This window comes from Mobula birostris, chromosome 11, assembly GCF_030028105.1.
Source record: "Mobula birostris isolate sMobBir1 chromosome 11, sMobBir1.hap1, whole genome shotgun sequence".
NCBI lineage: Eukaryota > Metazoa > Chordata > Chondrichthyes > Myliobatiformes > Myliobatidae > Mobula > Mobula birostris.
In genome coordinates this window covers 36,532,635-36,548,641 of record NC_092380.1, presented here as the reverse complement: position 1 = coordinate 36,548,641, position 16,007 = coordinate 36,532,635, and the positions used below count along the sequence as shown (strand labels likewise).

Here is a 16,007-nt window from a genome sequence, read left to right as displayed (position 1 = left end):
ATGAATAGAGTTGTGTCTTAGCTTGAGACTCTTTATCAGGTCTCAAGGCCCTGTTATCATTCTGTATCTCCAAGCAGAAATAAAATAAAATTTAGCCACAGGTCTGTGCTTCTCCATTGCTCTGCCCCTCCATCCCTCACTCTTCTCGCTAGAGTGCATTTGGGCAAGGAGATTGAGCATTTTGACCCAATGAGGATAAAGGAATGGTGATAGATAGAGTGAATGCAAGCAGGCTTTTTCCGCTGAGGCAAGGGGAGAAAAAAAACCAGAGGACATGGGTTAAGGGTGAGGGGGGAAAAGTTTAAAGGGAACATGGGGGGGGGGCTTCTTCACACAGAGAGTGGTGGGAGTATGGAATGAGCTGCCAGACGAGGTGGTAAATGTGGGTTCTTTTTTAACATTTAAGAATAAATTGGACAGATACATGGATGGGAGGTGTATGGAGGGATATGGTCCGTGTGCAGGTCAGTGGGACAAGGCAGAAAATGGTTTGGCACAGCCAAGAAGGGCCAAAAGGCCTGTTTCTGTGCTGTGGTTTCTATGGTTCTATGGTTATATTTCTGAGACAGGAATTTAGAGGGAGTGCCATGGGAGACAATGTTTCCATATCTCCTCTACATGATTCCCTCTCAGTGAAAAAACAGTAGCATATTTGCTTCTGGTGAGACGGGCTAAGTGCTTCCCTTCCCAGCAACACCCTCCAGAGGAGTTGAAAGATGGTTTTGGACCTTGTGATCCGACGAGGGAGAGACCCTCAACGTACTTGGAGAAGCACTTGAATCACTGGGGTATAGAAAGTGACAGATGAAGTGCTGATAAATTGGATTAGTATCAAAGTCAAAATCAAAGTAAAATTTATTATCAAAGCACATATATGTTACGGTATACAACCCCAAGATTAATTCCCTTGTTTGTATTTACAGGAAAATAAAGATATACAATAGAATTTACAAAAATTATTCATACACAAGTAACAAATAATTAATGCACAAAAGAAATTAAATTATGAAAATAATAAAAAAGTAATACTGAGAACATGAGTCTGCAGTTTGTAGAATCAGCTCAGAGTTGAATTGAATAAAGTTATACACTCTGGTTCAAGAGCCTGATGGTAGTGAGGTAATAACTGTTCTCAACATGGTGACATGGAGCCTAAGTCTTCTGTAGACTTTCCCAATAGTATTTGCGAGATGATAGCATGGCTAGGATGGTGAGGGTCCTTGACAAGGGTCCTATATAGTTGTAACATTATCTCTCCGCTCTTAAACTTAATCCCATGGTTGATGAACACCAATGCACCATATGCCTTCTTAACCACACAGTAAACCTGCGCAGCAGCTTTGAGTGTCCTATGGACTTGGACTCCAAGATCCCTCTGATCCTCCACACTGCCAAGAGTCTTAGCATTAATGCTATATTCTGCCATTGTATTTGACCTACCAAAATGAACCACCTCACACTTATCTGGGTTGAACTCCATCTGCTACTTCTCAGCCCAGTTTTGCATCCTATCAATGTCCCGCTGTAACGTCTGACAGCCCTCCACACTATCCACAACACCCCCAACCTTTGTGTCATCAGCAAGTTTACTAACCCATCCCCCCACTTCCTCATCCAGGTCATTTATAAAAATCATGAAGAGAAGTGGTCTCAGAACAGATCACTAAGGCACACGACTGGTCACCGGCCTCCATGCAGAATATGACTCGTCTACAACCACTCTTTGCCTTCTGTGGGAAAGCCAATTCTAGATCCACAAAGCAATGTCCTCTTGGATCCCATGCCTCCTTATTTTCTCAGTAAGCCTTACATGGGGTGCCTTATCAAATGCCTTGCTGAAATCCATATACACTACATCTACTGCTCCACCTTCACCATTGTGTTTAGTCACAATCTCAGTAAATTCAATTAGGCTCGTAAGGCACTACCTGCCTTTCACAAAGCCATGCTGACTATTCTTAATCATATTATGCCTCTCAAAATCTTCATAAATCCTGTCTCTCAGAATCTTTTCCATCAACTTACCAACCACTGAAGTAAGACTCACTGGTCCATAATTTCCTGGCCTATCTCTACTCCCTTTCTTGAATAAGGGAACAACATCTGCAAACTTCCAATCCTCTGGAACCTCTCCCATTCCCATTGATGATGCAAAGATCATTGCCAGAGGCTCAGCAATCTCTTCCCTCACCCCTCACAGTAGTCTGGGGTACATCTCGTCCAGTCCTGAAGACTTATCCAACTTCATGCTTTCCAAAAGCTCCAGCACATCCTCTTTCTTAATATCTATATGCTCAAGCTTTTCAATCCACTGTAAGTCATCCCTACAATTGCCAAGATCCTTTTCCATAGTGAATACTGAAGCAAAGTATTCATTAAGTACCTCTGCTACCATCTCTGGTTTCATTCACACTTTTCCACTGTCACAATTGGTCCTATTCTCTCACATCTTATCCTCTTGCTCTTCACATGCTTGTAGATTGTCTTGGGGATTTTCTTTAACCCTGCTCGCCAAGGCCTTCTCATGGCCCCCTCTGGCTCTCCTAATTTCATTCTTAAGCTCCTTCCTGCTAGCCTTATAATCTTCTAGATCTCTATCATTACCTAGTTTTTTGAACTTTTCTTTTCTTCTCAACTAGATTTTCAACAGCCTTTGTACACCACGGTTCCTGTACCCTATCATCCTTTCCCTGTCTCTTTGGAATGTACCTATTTAGAACACCACGCAAATATCCCCTGAACATTTGCCCCATTCCTTCTGTACGTTTCCCTGAGAACTTCTGTTCCCACTTTATGCTTCCAAGTTCCTGCCTGATGGCTTCATATTTCCCCTTACTCCAATTAAACACTTTCCTAACTGGTCTGTTCGTATCCCTCTCCAATGCTATGGTAAAGGAGATAGAATTGTGATCACTATCTCCAAAATGCTCTCCCACTGAGAGATCTGACACCTGACCGGGTTCATTTCCCAATACCAGATCAAGTACAGCCTCTCCTCTTGTAGGCTTATCTACATATTGTGTCAGGAAACCTTCCTGAACACACCTAACAAACTCCACCCCATCTAAACCCTTTGCTCTAGGAAGATACCAATCAATAGTTGGGAAATTAAAATCTCCCACCACGACAACTGTTATTATACACCTTTCCAGAATCTGTCTCCCTATCTGCTTCTCGATGTCCCAGTTTCTATTGCGTGGTCTATATAAAAAAAATACCCAGCGGATTTATTGACCCCTTCATTTTTCTAACTTCCACCCATAGAGACTCAGTGGACAATCCCTCCAAGACTTCCTCTTTTTCTGCAGCTCTGACACTATCTCTGATCAGCAGATCCATGCCCCCACCTCTTTTGCCTCCCTCCCTGACCTTTCTGAAACATCTAAAGCCTAGCACTCTAAGTAACCATTCCTGTCCCTGAGCCATCTAAGTCTCTGTAATGGCCACAACACCATAGCTCCAAGTACTGATCCAGGCTCTAAACTCATCCACTTTGTTCATAACGCTTCTTGCATTAAAATAGACACATCTTAAACCATCGGTCTGAGCGTATCCCTTCTCTATCACCTGCCTATCTTTCCTCTCGCACTGTCTACAAACTTTCTCTATTTGTGAGCCAACTGCTTCTTCCTCAGTCTCTTCAGTTTGGTTCTCACCCCCAGCAATTCTAGTTTAAACTCCCTCCAATAGCCTCAGCAAACCTTCCTGCCAGGATATTGGGCTCCCCCGGATTCAAGTCCCTTTTGTACAGGTCACGCCTGCCCCAAAAGAGGTCCCAATGATCCAGAAATCTGAATCTTTGCCCCCTGCTCCAATCTCTCAGCCACGCATTTATCCTCCACCTCACTCTATTCCTATACTCACTGTTGCCTGGCACAGGCAGTAATCCCAAGATTACTACCTTTGAGGTCTTGCTTCTCAACTCCCTTCCTAACTCCCTATAGTCTGTTTTCAGGAGCTTCTCCCTTTTCCTACCTATGTTGTTGGTACCAATATGTACCACGACTTCCGGCTGTACACCTTCCCATTTCAGGATATCGTGGACACAATCGGAAACCTCCCGGACCCTGGCACCTGGGAGGCAAACTATCATAGAAACATAGAAAATAGGTGCAGGAGTAGGCCATTCGGCCCTTCGAGCCTGCACCGCCATTTATTATGATCATGGCTGATCATCCAACTCAGAACCCCGCCCCAGCCTTCCCTCCATACCCCCTGACCCCCGTAGCCACAAGGGCCATATCTAACTCCCTCTTAAATATAGCCAATGAACTGGCCTCAACTGTTTCCTGTGGCAGAGAATTCCACAGATTCACCACTCTCTGTGTGAAGAAGTTTTTCCTAATCTCAGTCCTAAAAGGCTTCCCCTCTATCCTCAAACTGTGGCCCCTCGTTCTGGACTTCCCCAACATCAGGAACAATCTTCCTGCATCTAGCCTGTCCAATCCCTTTAGGATCTTATACGTTTCAATCAGATCCCCCCTCAATCTTCTAAATTCCAACGAGTACAAGCCCAGTTCATCCAGTCTTTCTTCATATGAAAGTCCTGCCATCCCAGGAATCAATCTGGTGAACCTTCTTTGTACTCCCTCTATGGCAAGGATGTCTTTCCTCAGATTAGGGGACCAAAACTGCACACAATACTCCAGGTGTGGTCTCACCAAGGCCTTGTACAACTGCAGTAGTACCTCCCTGCTCCTGTACTCGAATCCTCTCGCTATAAATGCCAGCATACCATTCGCCTTTTTCGCCGCCTGCTGTACCCGCATGCCCACTTTCAATGACTGGTGTATAATGACACCCAGGTCTCCTTGCACCTCCCCTTTTCCTAATCGGGCACCATTCAGATAATAATCTGTTTTCCTATTTTTGCCACCAAAGTGGATAACTTCACATTTATCCACATTAAATTGCATCTGCCATGAATTTGCCTACTCACCCAACCTATCCAAGTCACCCTGCATCCTCTTAGCATCCTCCTCACAGCTGACACTGCCACCCAGCTTCGTGTCATCCGCAAACTTGGAGATCATCTAGGTGAACCTCCTCTACACCACGTCCAAAGCCAGTATATCCCTCCTCAAGTAAGGAGACCAGAACTGTACGCAGTACTCCTGATGCGGCCTCACCAATACCTTCTCCAATTGCAGCATAACCTCCCTGCTCTTAAGTTCAATCCCTCTAGCAATGGAAGGCCAACATTCCATTTGCCTTTTTGATAGCTTGCTGCACCTGCAAAACCAACAATTTGTGATTCATGAACAAGCACTCCCAAGTCACTCTGCACAGCAGCTTTCTGCAAACTTTTACCATTTAAATAATAATCTGATCTTCCATTTTTCTTTCCAAAGTGGATTACCTTGCATTTACCAACATTGTTCCATCTGCCAGACCCTTGCCCACTCACTTAGCCTATCTATATCTCTCTGTAGACTCTCCGTATCCTCTGCACAATTTGCTTTTCCACTTAATTTAGTGTCATCAGCAAACTTAAATACACAACACTTGGTCCCCTCTTCCAGATCATTAATGTATATCGTGAACAGTTGCGGGTTCAGCTCTGATCCCTGTGGCACACCACTCACCACTGATTGCCAACCAGAGGAACACCCATGTATTCCAACACTCTGCTTTCTGTTGGTTAACCAATCCTCTATCCATGCTAATACATCACCCCAACTCTGTGCATCCTTATCTTATGAATAACTCCCTTATGTGGCAACTTATCGAATGCCTTCCGGAAATCCAAGTAAATAATGTCCATCAGTTTCCCTCAATCCACTGCGTATCTATAGAGGTTTGCCAAAGATTTTGGTGACAAGTTGAATCTGTGCAAACTTCAAAGAAAGATCATAAGATGATAAGACACAGGAGCAGAATGAGGCCATTTGGCCCATGTAGACTGCATTACCATTTCATCATGGCAGAACCATTTCCCTTTCCACCCCATTCTCCTTCCTTCACCCATAACCTTGCACATCCTGACTAATCAAGAATCTATCAATTTCTGCCTTAAATACACCTAATAACCTGGCCTCCACAGCCACCCTTTGCAACAAATTCCACAAATTCATCCTCTGGTGAAACAAATTCTACCTCATCTTTGTTCTAAACAGGTACCCCTCTATTCTGAGGCTGTGCCTCTGGTCCTAGACTTCCCCACCGTAGGAAACATCCTCTTTATCTAGGCCATTGAACATTCAATGGGTTTCAATGAGATTCCTCCCTCATTCTTCTAATTCCCAGTGTGTACACGCCCAGAGCCATCAATCACTCCTTATACGATAACCATTTCATTGCTGGAGTCATTCTCGTGAACTTCCTCTGAACCCTCTCAAACGTCAGTACATCCTTTCTTAGATAAGAGGTCCAAAACAGCCCATCATACTCTAAATGAGTTCTCACCAGTGCCTTATAAAGCCCTTGCCTTTATATTCTAGCCCTTTCGAAATGAATGCTAACATTGTATTTGCCTTCCTCACCACTGACTCAACCTGCAAATTAACCTTCATGGAATCCTGCACAAAGACTCCCAAGTCCCCTTGTACCTCAGATTTTTGAATTTTTTCTTTGTTTAGAAAATAGTCTATGCTTTCATTCTTTCTACCAAATTGCATGACCATTCACTTCCCGGCACTGTATTCCATCTGCCACTTCTTTGCCCATTCTCATAAACTGTCAAAATCCTTCTGCAACTTCCCTGTTCCTTCAGCACTATCTGCCTCTCCACCTATGTTCGTATTGTTTGCAGACTTGGCCACAAAACCACTGATTCTCTCATCCAATCATTGGCATACAATGTAAGAAAAAGTGGTCCCAGCACTGACCCCTGCCTAACACCACTGGTAACTAGCAGCCAATCAGAAAAGGCTTCCTTTATTCCTACTATTTGCCTCCTGCCAATCAGCCAATGTTCTATCTTTGCCAGTATTTTTACTGTAATACCACAGGCACTTATCTTGTTAAGCAGCCTCAAATGTAACACCTTGTCAAATGCCTTCTGAAAATCCAAGCATACAGCAGCCACTGTTTCTCCTTTGTCTATCCTGCTTGTTATTTCCTCAAAGAATTCTAACAGATCTGTCAGGCAAGATTTCCCCTTGAGGAAACTATACTAACCTTGGCCTGTTTTATCATGTGTCTCCAAGTACCCTGAAACCACATCCTTAACAATCAACTCCAACATCTTCTCAACCACCAAGGTCAGGCTAACTAGCCTATAATTTCCTTTCTTCTGCCGCTCTCCCTTCTTGAAGTGTGGAATGACATTTGAAAATGTCCAGTCCTCTAGAAGAATGCCAGAATGTATTGATTCTTGAAGGATCATTACCAATTCTTCCCAAGTCTCTTCAGCTACCTCTTTCAGAACCCTTGGGCTGTAGTCCATCTGGTCCCGATAACTTTACCACACTCCACTCTGCTATCGCGACACACATCACAATGCTGTGCAATACTACTATCACTTCTTATCTGGATGGCGTGAATGTGCACCCTTTACTGTATAATATTAGAGTAATTCTTGAAAAACCATCTATCAGTGTGAACTTGGAAATATTGTAAATCTTGTAATCTTTCACTTGTAAATCTTGTACATTTTATTTTTAAGGTAACTTTTTCTTCTTTCTTACTTCCCTTCTAGTATTTGTACATCTGTGCACTTGTAATGCTACTGTGACACTGTAATTTCCTTTGGGTCAATAAAGTATTTATCTATTTTATCTACCTTCAGACCTTTCAGTTTCTCAAGCACCTTCTCCCTTGTAATAACAACTGCACTCTTTTCTGTCCCTTGACACTCTCTTAATTTCTTCCACAGTGAAGACTGATGCAAGATACTTACTCAGTTTGTCCACCATTTCCTTGTCCTCCATTACTACCCCTTTGGCATTATTTTCCAGTGATCCAATATCTACTCTCCCCTCTGTTTTACCCTTTATATATTTGAAAAAACTTTTGGTCTCCTCTTTGATATTATTGGCTAGCTAATCTTCATAATTCATCTACCCCACCTTCCATGGCTTTTTTAGTTGCCATCTGTTGGTTTTAAAAGTTTCCCAATCTTCTAACTTGCCACTATTTTTTTTTCTCTGTTGTATGTCCTCACTTTTGCTTTTATGTCGTTTTTGACTTCCCTTGTCAGCCACAGCTGTGAAATCCTGCCTGTAGAATATTTCCTCTTCTTTGGGATGCATCTATCCTGTGTCTTCTGAATTGCTTCCATCATTCCTGTTAGTGTCCCCTTCCAATCAACTTTGGCCAGCCTCTGTAATTCCTTTTTACTCTACTGTAATACTGATACATCTGATTTTAGTTTTTCCCTCTCAAATTGCAAGGTAAATTCTTTCCTATTATGATCAAAAGAAATGAGGGAGATCTTAAATGATTTTTTTGTGTCTGTATTTACTAAGGAAACTGGCATGAAGTCTATGAAATTAAGGGAAACAAGTAGTGAGATCATGGAAGCTGTACAGATTGAAAAGGAGGAGCTGCTTGCTATCTTGAGGCAAATTAAAGTGGATAAATTCCCAGGATCTGACAGGGTGTTCCCTCGGACCTTGAAGGAGACTAGTGTTGAAATTGCAGGGTCCCTGGCAGATATATTTAAAATGTCTGTGTCTACGGGTGAGGTGCTGGAGGATTGGAGAGTAGCTCATGTTGTTCCGTTGTTTAAAAAAGGATCAAAAAGTAATCCGGGAAATTATAGGCCGGTAAGTTTGATGACGGTAGTGGGTAAGTTATTGGAGGGAGTACTAAGAGACAGAATCTACAAGCGTTTGGATACACAGGGACTTATCAGGGAGAGCCAACATGGCCTTGCGCATGGTAGGTCATGTTTGACTAGTCTATTGGAGTTTTTCGAGGAGGTTACCAGGAAAGTGGATGAAGGAAAGGCAGTGAATGTTGTCTACATGGACTTCAGTAAGGCCTTTGACAAGGTCCCGCATGGGAGGTTAGTTAGGAAAATTCAGTCGCTAGGTACACATGGAGAGGTGGTAAATTGGATTAGACATTGGCCCAGTGGAAGAAGCCAAAGAGTGGTAGTAGAGAATTGCTTCTCAGAGTGGAGGCCTGTGACTAGTGGTGTGCCACAGGGATCAGTGCTGGGTCCATTGTTATTTGTCATCTATATCAATGATCTGGATGATAATGTGGTAAATTGGATCAGCAAATTTCCTGATGATAGAAAGATTAGAGGTATAGTGGACAGTGAGGAAGGTTTTCAGAGCCTGCAGAGGGACTTGGACCAGCTGGAAAAATGGGCTGAAAAATGGCAGATGGAGTTTAATACAGACAAGTGTGAAGTATTGCACTTTGGAAGGACAAACCAAGGTAGAACATACAGGGTAAATGGGAAGGCACTGAGGAGTGCAGTAGAACAGAGGGATCTGGGAATACAGATACAAAATTCTCTAAGAGTGGCGTCACAGGTAGAGAAAGTCATAAAGAGAGCTTTTGGTACATTGGCATTTATTAATCAAAGTATTGAGTATAAGAGCTGGAATGTTATGATGAGTTTGTATAAGGCATTGGTGAGGCCGAATCTGGAGTATTGTGTTCAGTTTTGGTCACCAGATTACAGGAAGGATATAAATAAGGTTGAAAGAGTGCAGAGAATGTTTACAAGGATGTTGCCGGGACTTGAGAAACTCAGTTACAGAGAAAGGTTGAATAGGTTGGGACTTTATTCCCTGGAGTGTAGAAGAATGAGGGGAGATTTGATAGAGGTATATAAAATCATGATGGGTATAGATAGAGTGAATGCAAGCAGGCTTTTTCCACTGAGGCAAGGGGAGGAAAAAAACCAGAGGACATGGGTTAAGGGTGAGGGGGGGGGAGTTTAAAGGGAACATTATGGGGGGGGCTTATTCACACAGCGAGTGGCGGGAGTATGGAATGAGCTGCCAGACGAGGTGGTAAATGCAGGTTCTTTTTTAACATTTAAGAATAAAAAGGACAGATACATGGATGGGAGGTGTATGGAGGGATATGGTCCGTGTGCAGGTCAGTGGGACTAGGCAGAAAATAGTTCGGCACAGCCAAGAAGGGCCAAAAGGCCTGTTTCTGTGCTGTAGTTTTTCTATGGTTTTCTATGGTTTCTATGATCACTGCTTCGTAAGTGTTCCTTTACCATATGCTGCCTAATTAAATCTGGTTAATTATACAACACCCCGTCCAGAAAGTGGGCTCAACCACAATATCTCTCATGGGATCCAGCACCAGACTAATTTTCCCAGTCTACCTGCATATTGAAATCACCGCTGATTATTGTAACATTGCCCTTGTGACATGCCTTTCCTCTCTCCCATTATAATTTGTAGCCCATATCCTGGCTACTTTTCAGAGGCCTGGATATACATAACTCCCATCAGGGTCTTTTTACTCTTGCAATTTCTTAACTCTATCTACAAGGACTCAATATCTTCTGATCATACAGTACTGTGCAAAAATATATAGCTAGGGTGCCTAAGACTTGTGCACAGTACTGTATTTGTCAACATGGAGCAGAGAGCGAAGTTGTAAATCTGGTGGGACTGGGAAGGGTGTAGTGCCGAGGGAGGGGTTTGGACAGGTGGCAGAGAAGGAGAGCCAAGGGTTGGGGGAGGGGGTGGCGCGGGTACAGACACACCCAACCCTGAGACACTAGGCAAGGTCATTAGATTCCAAACAATTGGTTTATTGATCATTACAAACTATCTCTCTGGTGCTTCCTGTTGCCTCTCCTCACCCTTCCCCTTTTCCCAACCATGATTCCCCTCTTCTTATTTCCTTCCCACTCTTAGTCCACAATAGAAACTCGTATCAAAATCAGGTTTATCATCTCTCACGTATATCAGGAAATTTATTTCTGAGGTGCATTACACTGCAATACATAAAATTACTACAGTACTGTGCAAAAATCTTAGGCACCTCAGCTATATATTTTTGCACAGTACTGTACGATCAGAAGAGATTGAGTCCTTGTAGATAGAGTTAAGAAATTGCCTAAGACTTTTGCAAAGTACTGTAGGATTAGAAGATATAGAATCCTTATGGGCTCTCGAAGGATTTAAATCAATCCTCTTTCCAAGGATTTGATTTCACTTTTTATCAAAAGAGCCAATGTCACCCCCTCTGCTTCACTGCCTGCCCTTTTGATACATGGACTCAGTAATGCCACAATGCCATACTTACCAATCTCTAACTGTGCTACAAGATCACCTACGTTATTCTGTTTACTGCGTGCATTCAAATATAGCACCTTCAGACCAGTATTCATCACCATTTCTGAATTTGTCCCCCTTTTCCACTGCAACTCATCCACTTACAGCAATTTTGCCCTATCATCTGGCTGTTCTTTCTGTCAGTAACACTACACACTGGCTCTGCTTGTAAACCAACAGCCCTCTGACTCAGTTCCCCTCCCCCTGCCAGATTAGTTTAAACCCTCCCCAACATCTATAGCAAACCTGTCCACAAGGATATTGGTCCCCCTCGGGTTCAGGAGTAACCCCTCCTTTTTGTATAGGTCATACAAAGAGATCCCAGTTCTTCAGCGACGCCGGTAACATGCATTTATCTGCTGTATGGATCTATTTCTTTTAGAGCAATGATACCACCCCCCCTTAGCACTACTTATTCATCTGCTGTCTACACACACGCATTGTTCTCTCTCTCTCTCACTGCAATGTGAATACATCAGTTAATGCCATCTCTCGCATGTATGTTTTTATTTAATTGATACATAGTTTCAAAGATACAACAAATTGGTGAACCTGAATGCCAGAAAATATCACAAACTGCAGTGACAGTTATGAGATGAAACAGCGAGAGCTAAACAGCACAAGAAAGCCGAAGAACCTATGAGTAATGGTGAAAGAAATGCTGAATCTTAAGTGAAAGTAACGGCTCCTTTTGGGAAAGTTGATGAATTTGATAGCGCCAATGAAGGCTGGGAGTCATATATCGAGAGGGTGGAACTGTATTGTAACGCAAACAATGTGGAGGAGCAAAAGAAACCCCTAAACTTGTTAGCTTAGTGGTTGCAAGGACAAATGGTCTCTTTCACAACATAATAATCCCTGAAACACCAGTAAGCAAGCTGCTCGATGAAATTGTTACAAGTTTACAAAATCACTTGAGCCCTAAACCACTGGCAATAGCTGAGAGGTTTAGATTTTACAAAAGGAATCAGTCAAAGGATGAAAGCATTTCTGAATACATTGCAGAACTGCATAAACTTTCCCAGTATTGTGACTTCAGAGACAGACTGTCAGATGCTTTAAGGGACAGGCTTACATGTGGCATGCATAGTCAGAGCACTCAAAAGAGGCTACTGTCTGAAAGAGACCTAACCTTAGAAAGGGCATTAACCATTGCAATATTGTTAGAAACTTCAGCAAAGGTTGCAGCAGAACTACAGAAAAGTAAGTTAGAATGTGAAATACACAAAATGTCCCTGAATGGTGCAAAAAACCAAAAATGGTATCCATGTGACAAATCATCCCATGGTGCAGTTGACTATTGGTTCAAAGAAAAAGTCTGCAGAAAGTGTCACAGACAAGATCACATGGAGAAAGCACACAAGTCAGACAAAAAGCACAACCAAAGAGAAAAACCACACCAAATGAAGAGTTTCATTCACAAAACTAAGCAAATAACTAAAGTAAACAAATATGAATCAGACAACACAGAGTCTGGCAAAGGTGAGCTGTCATGCCTGGAATTACATAGTATAACGGAACGAGTTCACAATAGATATGTCTGGTGAAAAGCTGAAAATGGAGCTGGATACAGTGTCAGTTTTGTCTATAGTTTCCAGAGGCTGACTACAACACACAATTTTCTAAGATACCATGACAGAAGACCTCAGTGATGCTAAAGACTTACACAGGCAAAAAAATGTCCCCCAAAGGCAACCTGAAATTGAATGTAACGTATGGAGGCCAAACACAGCACTTAGAGCTTTATGTATTGAAAAGTGAATGGCCAGCACTTTTCAGCCGTGAATGGTTGAGAAAAATCCAGCTAGACTGGCACTCAATCAAAGCTCTTAGTCTGACTTCAACAGGCAACAGCAGCCTGAATGGTAGCACCAACCAGAGACTTTGAGAAGGGTATTGGTAAACTCAAAGGTATGAAGGCCCGAATTGAACTCTATGCAACACCAAGATTCCATAAAGTGTGTCCAGTGCCCAATGCACAACATCCTAAAGTGGATGCTGAACTACAGAACTTGGAGGCATCTGGAATTCTCTCCACGGTTGAATAGAGTGATTCCAATTGTCCCGGTGATCAAGAAGGGAAGGCTGGAGCCGTTCGCATATGTGGGGATTTCAATCCAGTGTTGCATTCTGTGCAGTATATCCTGCCACACAGAAAACATGCATCTTTGGCAGGAGGGGCAAGTTTTCAAAGATTGATTTGTACAAGCCTATCTGCAAGTGGAGATTGAGGAGTCAAACAGTAAGTTCCTCATAATTAACACTCACAAGGGACTGTTCCAATATAATTGTCCGATCTTTGGCATCACATCAGCTCCAGCAATTTGGCAAAGAGCAGTGGACCAAGTGCTTCAAGGTATCCCAGAAACACAATATTACCTTGATGACATCATAGTGAATGGCAAAAATGATGAAGAGCACTTCCAGAACCTTGATAAAGTGCTTACCAGGCTGAGTGAGTATGGTCTGCAAAGAGAGAAAAACGTGAATTTTTCAAGAATAAAATCTCATATTGTGGATATATCATTGACAAGCATAGCTTACATAAGTCACAAGAGAATACTGAAGCAGTGCTACAAGCACCCAACCTGGAAAATGTGTCACAACGCAGGTCATACTTGGGCCTTATAAACTACTCCCAAACACTGCTGCACCCATTCATTGCACTATTGCGACAAGAGCAAAGTGGGAATTGTCAGAAAGATGCGAAAAAGCATTCTAGGAAACAGAGTCTGATAACATCTGATGAACTACTCACCCATTGTTGTCCATCAGACTGGTATGTGATGCATCCCCTTATGGCATTGGTGCCTTTTTGTCACACATTATGAAAGATGGATCTGAACGCTCGATTGCTTTTGTTTCAAGATCATTGACAAACGTAGAACACAACTACGCACAGATCAACCTTAGTCTAGTATGGGGAATAAAGAGCTTCCACCACTACCTCTACGGACAAAAGTTTACGTTAGTGACAGATCACCAGTCCCCTGTGTCCGTTTTCAATCCCAGGAATGGAATTCCAGTGATGACTGCTATCCGGTTACAATGTTGGGCACTATTCCTAGGAGCCCACTATTAAGACATAGAGTTCAAGGATATCAAACAACACAGCAATACTATGGCTTGTCACATCTTCCACTATTGGCAGCTGAAGAAGGAAAGTCTTCATACTGTAACCCAGCAGAAGTGTTCCATATTACATTGGTGGACCAGTTGCTAGTAACAAATTCCAAAGGGAAACAAGGAATGACCTGACATTGTCAAAAGTCTATGAAGTCACCAGGCAGGGATGGCCAGCTCATGGTAACCCTATGTTTCCAGAGTTCTCAGTGAGATAAGACCAACTGTTGGTATGTCAAAGGATGCTGATGTGTGGATCTTGTGTTGTGGTTCCCTCTAAACTGTGCACCAGAGTGTTAGAAAAACTGCATGAAGGACACCTGGGTACAGTCAAGATGAGAAGTCTCACCTGGAACTACATGTGGTAGCCAGGAATAGATGAACAGGTTGAAAACTTGGCCAAAAGCTGTTCAGGATGTCAAAAAGTTCAAAATGCACCCTCACAAGCACCTTTACACCCATCATCTCCATGGCAAAGAATACATATTGACTTTGCTGGGCCATTCATCGACTCCATCTTTCTGATTGCTGTGGATGCTCATTTGAAGTGGCTGGAGGTTATACCAATGAAGTCAACCACCTCAGCAAAGGCTGTCTCTGCTCTGAGCACTATCTTCACCAGAAACGGCTTACCCCAACAAATTATGAGTTACAACAAGCCACAATACATGTCAGAAGAATTCCGACTGTTCATGAAGAAAAATGGCATCAGACATTTCAAGTCAGGTCCTCATCACCCACCAACGAATGGGTTAGCTGAAAGGTTTGTCCAAACCTTCAAGAAGTCCATGAAAGTGATGAGCAAGGAGGACATTTTTCTACAGCACAAGGTGGACAACTTCCTTTTTGTGAATCATAACTCTGTTCATGCAATGACAAATCAAACACCTGCAATGCTGTTCATGAATAGGAATCTGAGATTTTGCACAGACCTCCTGAAACCAGATCTATGGAGGGAAGTGCAGAATAAACAATTCAATCAGTTGCCAGGTGAAGTAGCAAGGAGCTTCAAGTTTGGACAGGAAATCCTAGCACATGATTACTGTGAAGACAAGTGGACCCCTGGTAAGATAGCTACAAGAACTGGAGCACTGATGTACACAGTGGATGTTGGAGATCAGACATGGAGATGTCATGTGGACCAGATACTGGATGCTCAACTGAAGAACACACCTGAGTCAACTGCATCCAACAAGATGGATGCATTCACAGCCACTGGACTGACCTGCCAGTGATGAACATGTCATTAATAGCAATGTGACATGGGAAACCGAGAACATTGTCTCAGACAAGACAGCTACTAAACCTGATGCCACTCCACAGGTCCAGAGGCTCTATCCTGAAAGAAACAGAGCTCCACCCAAAAGACTGAACCTTTAGAATGGTGAAGTTAGTTGTGGACTGTTATTGTGAAAGCATGTTTATACGGAATATGGGTGTATGGAAGAGAAATTGAGTGTTTTGTACATATACAGTTTTATGTTGCAATAATCTAACATATGGATCTATTTAATTTAGTGCAATGTCACCCTCCTTAGCACTACATATTGATCTGTTGTCTGCGCATGCACATTGATCCCTCTCTCTCTCTCTCTCTGCAATGTGAAGACACCAGTTAAAGCCATCTCCCACGTGCATGCTTTTATTTAAGTGATATGTAATTGCAAAGACACAACACCTTCC

General features: G+C 42.7%; 1 protein-coding gene across 2 annotated transcripts in view; it reads left to right on the top strand.

The window, feature by feature from the left end:
• Window positions 1-16,007, top strand: part of LOC140205485 (cytochrome P450 3A24-like) — a 75,503-nt gene that overhangs the window by 58,862 nt on the left and 634 nt on the right. The window lies entirely within an intron of this gene.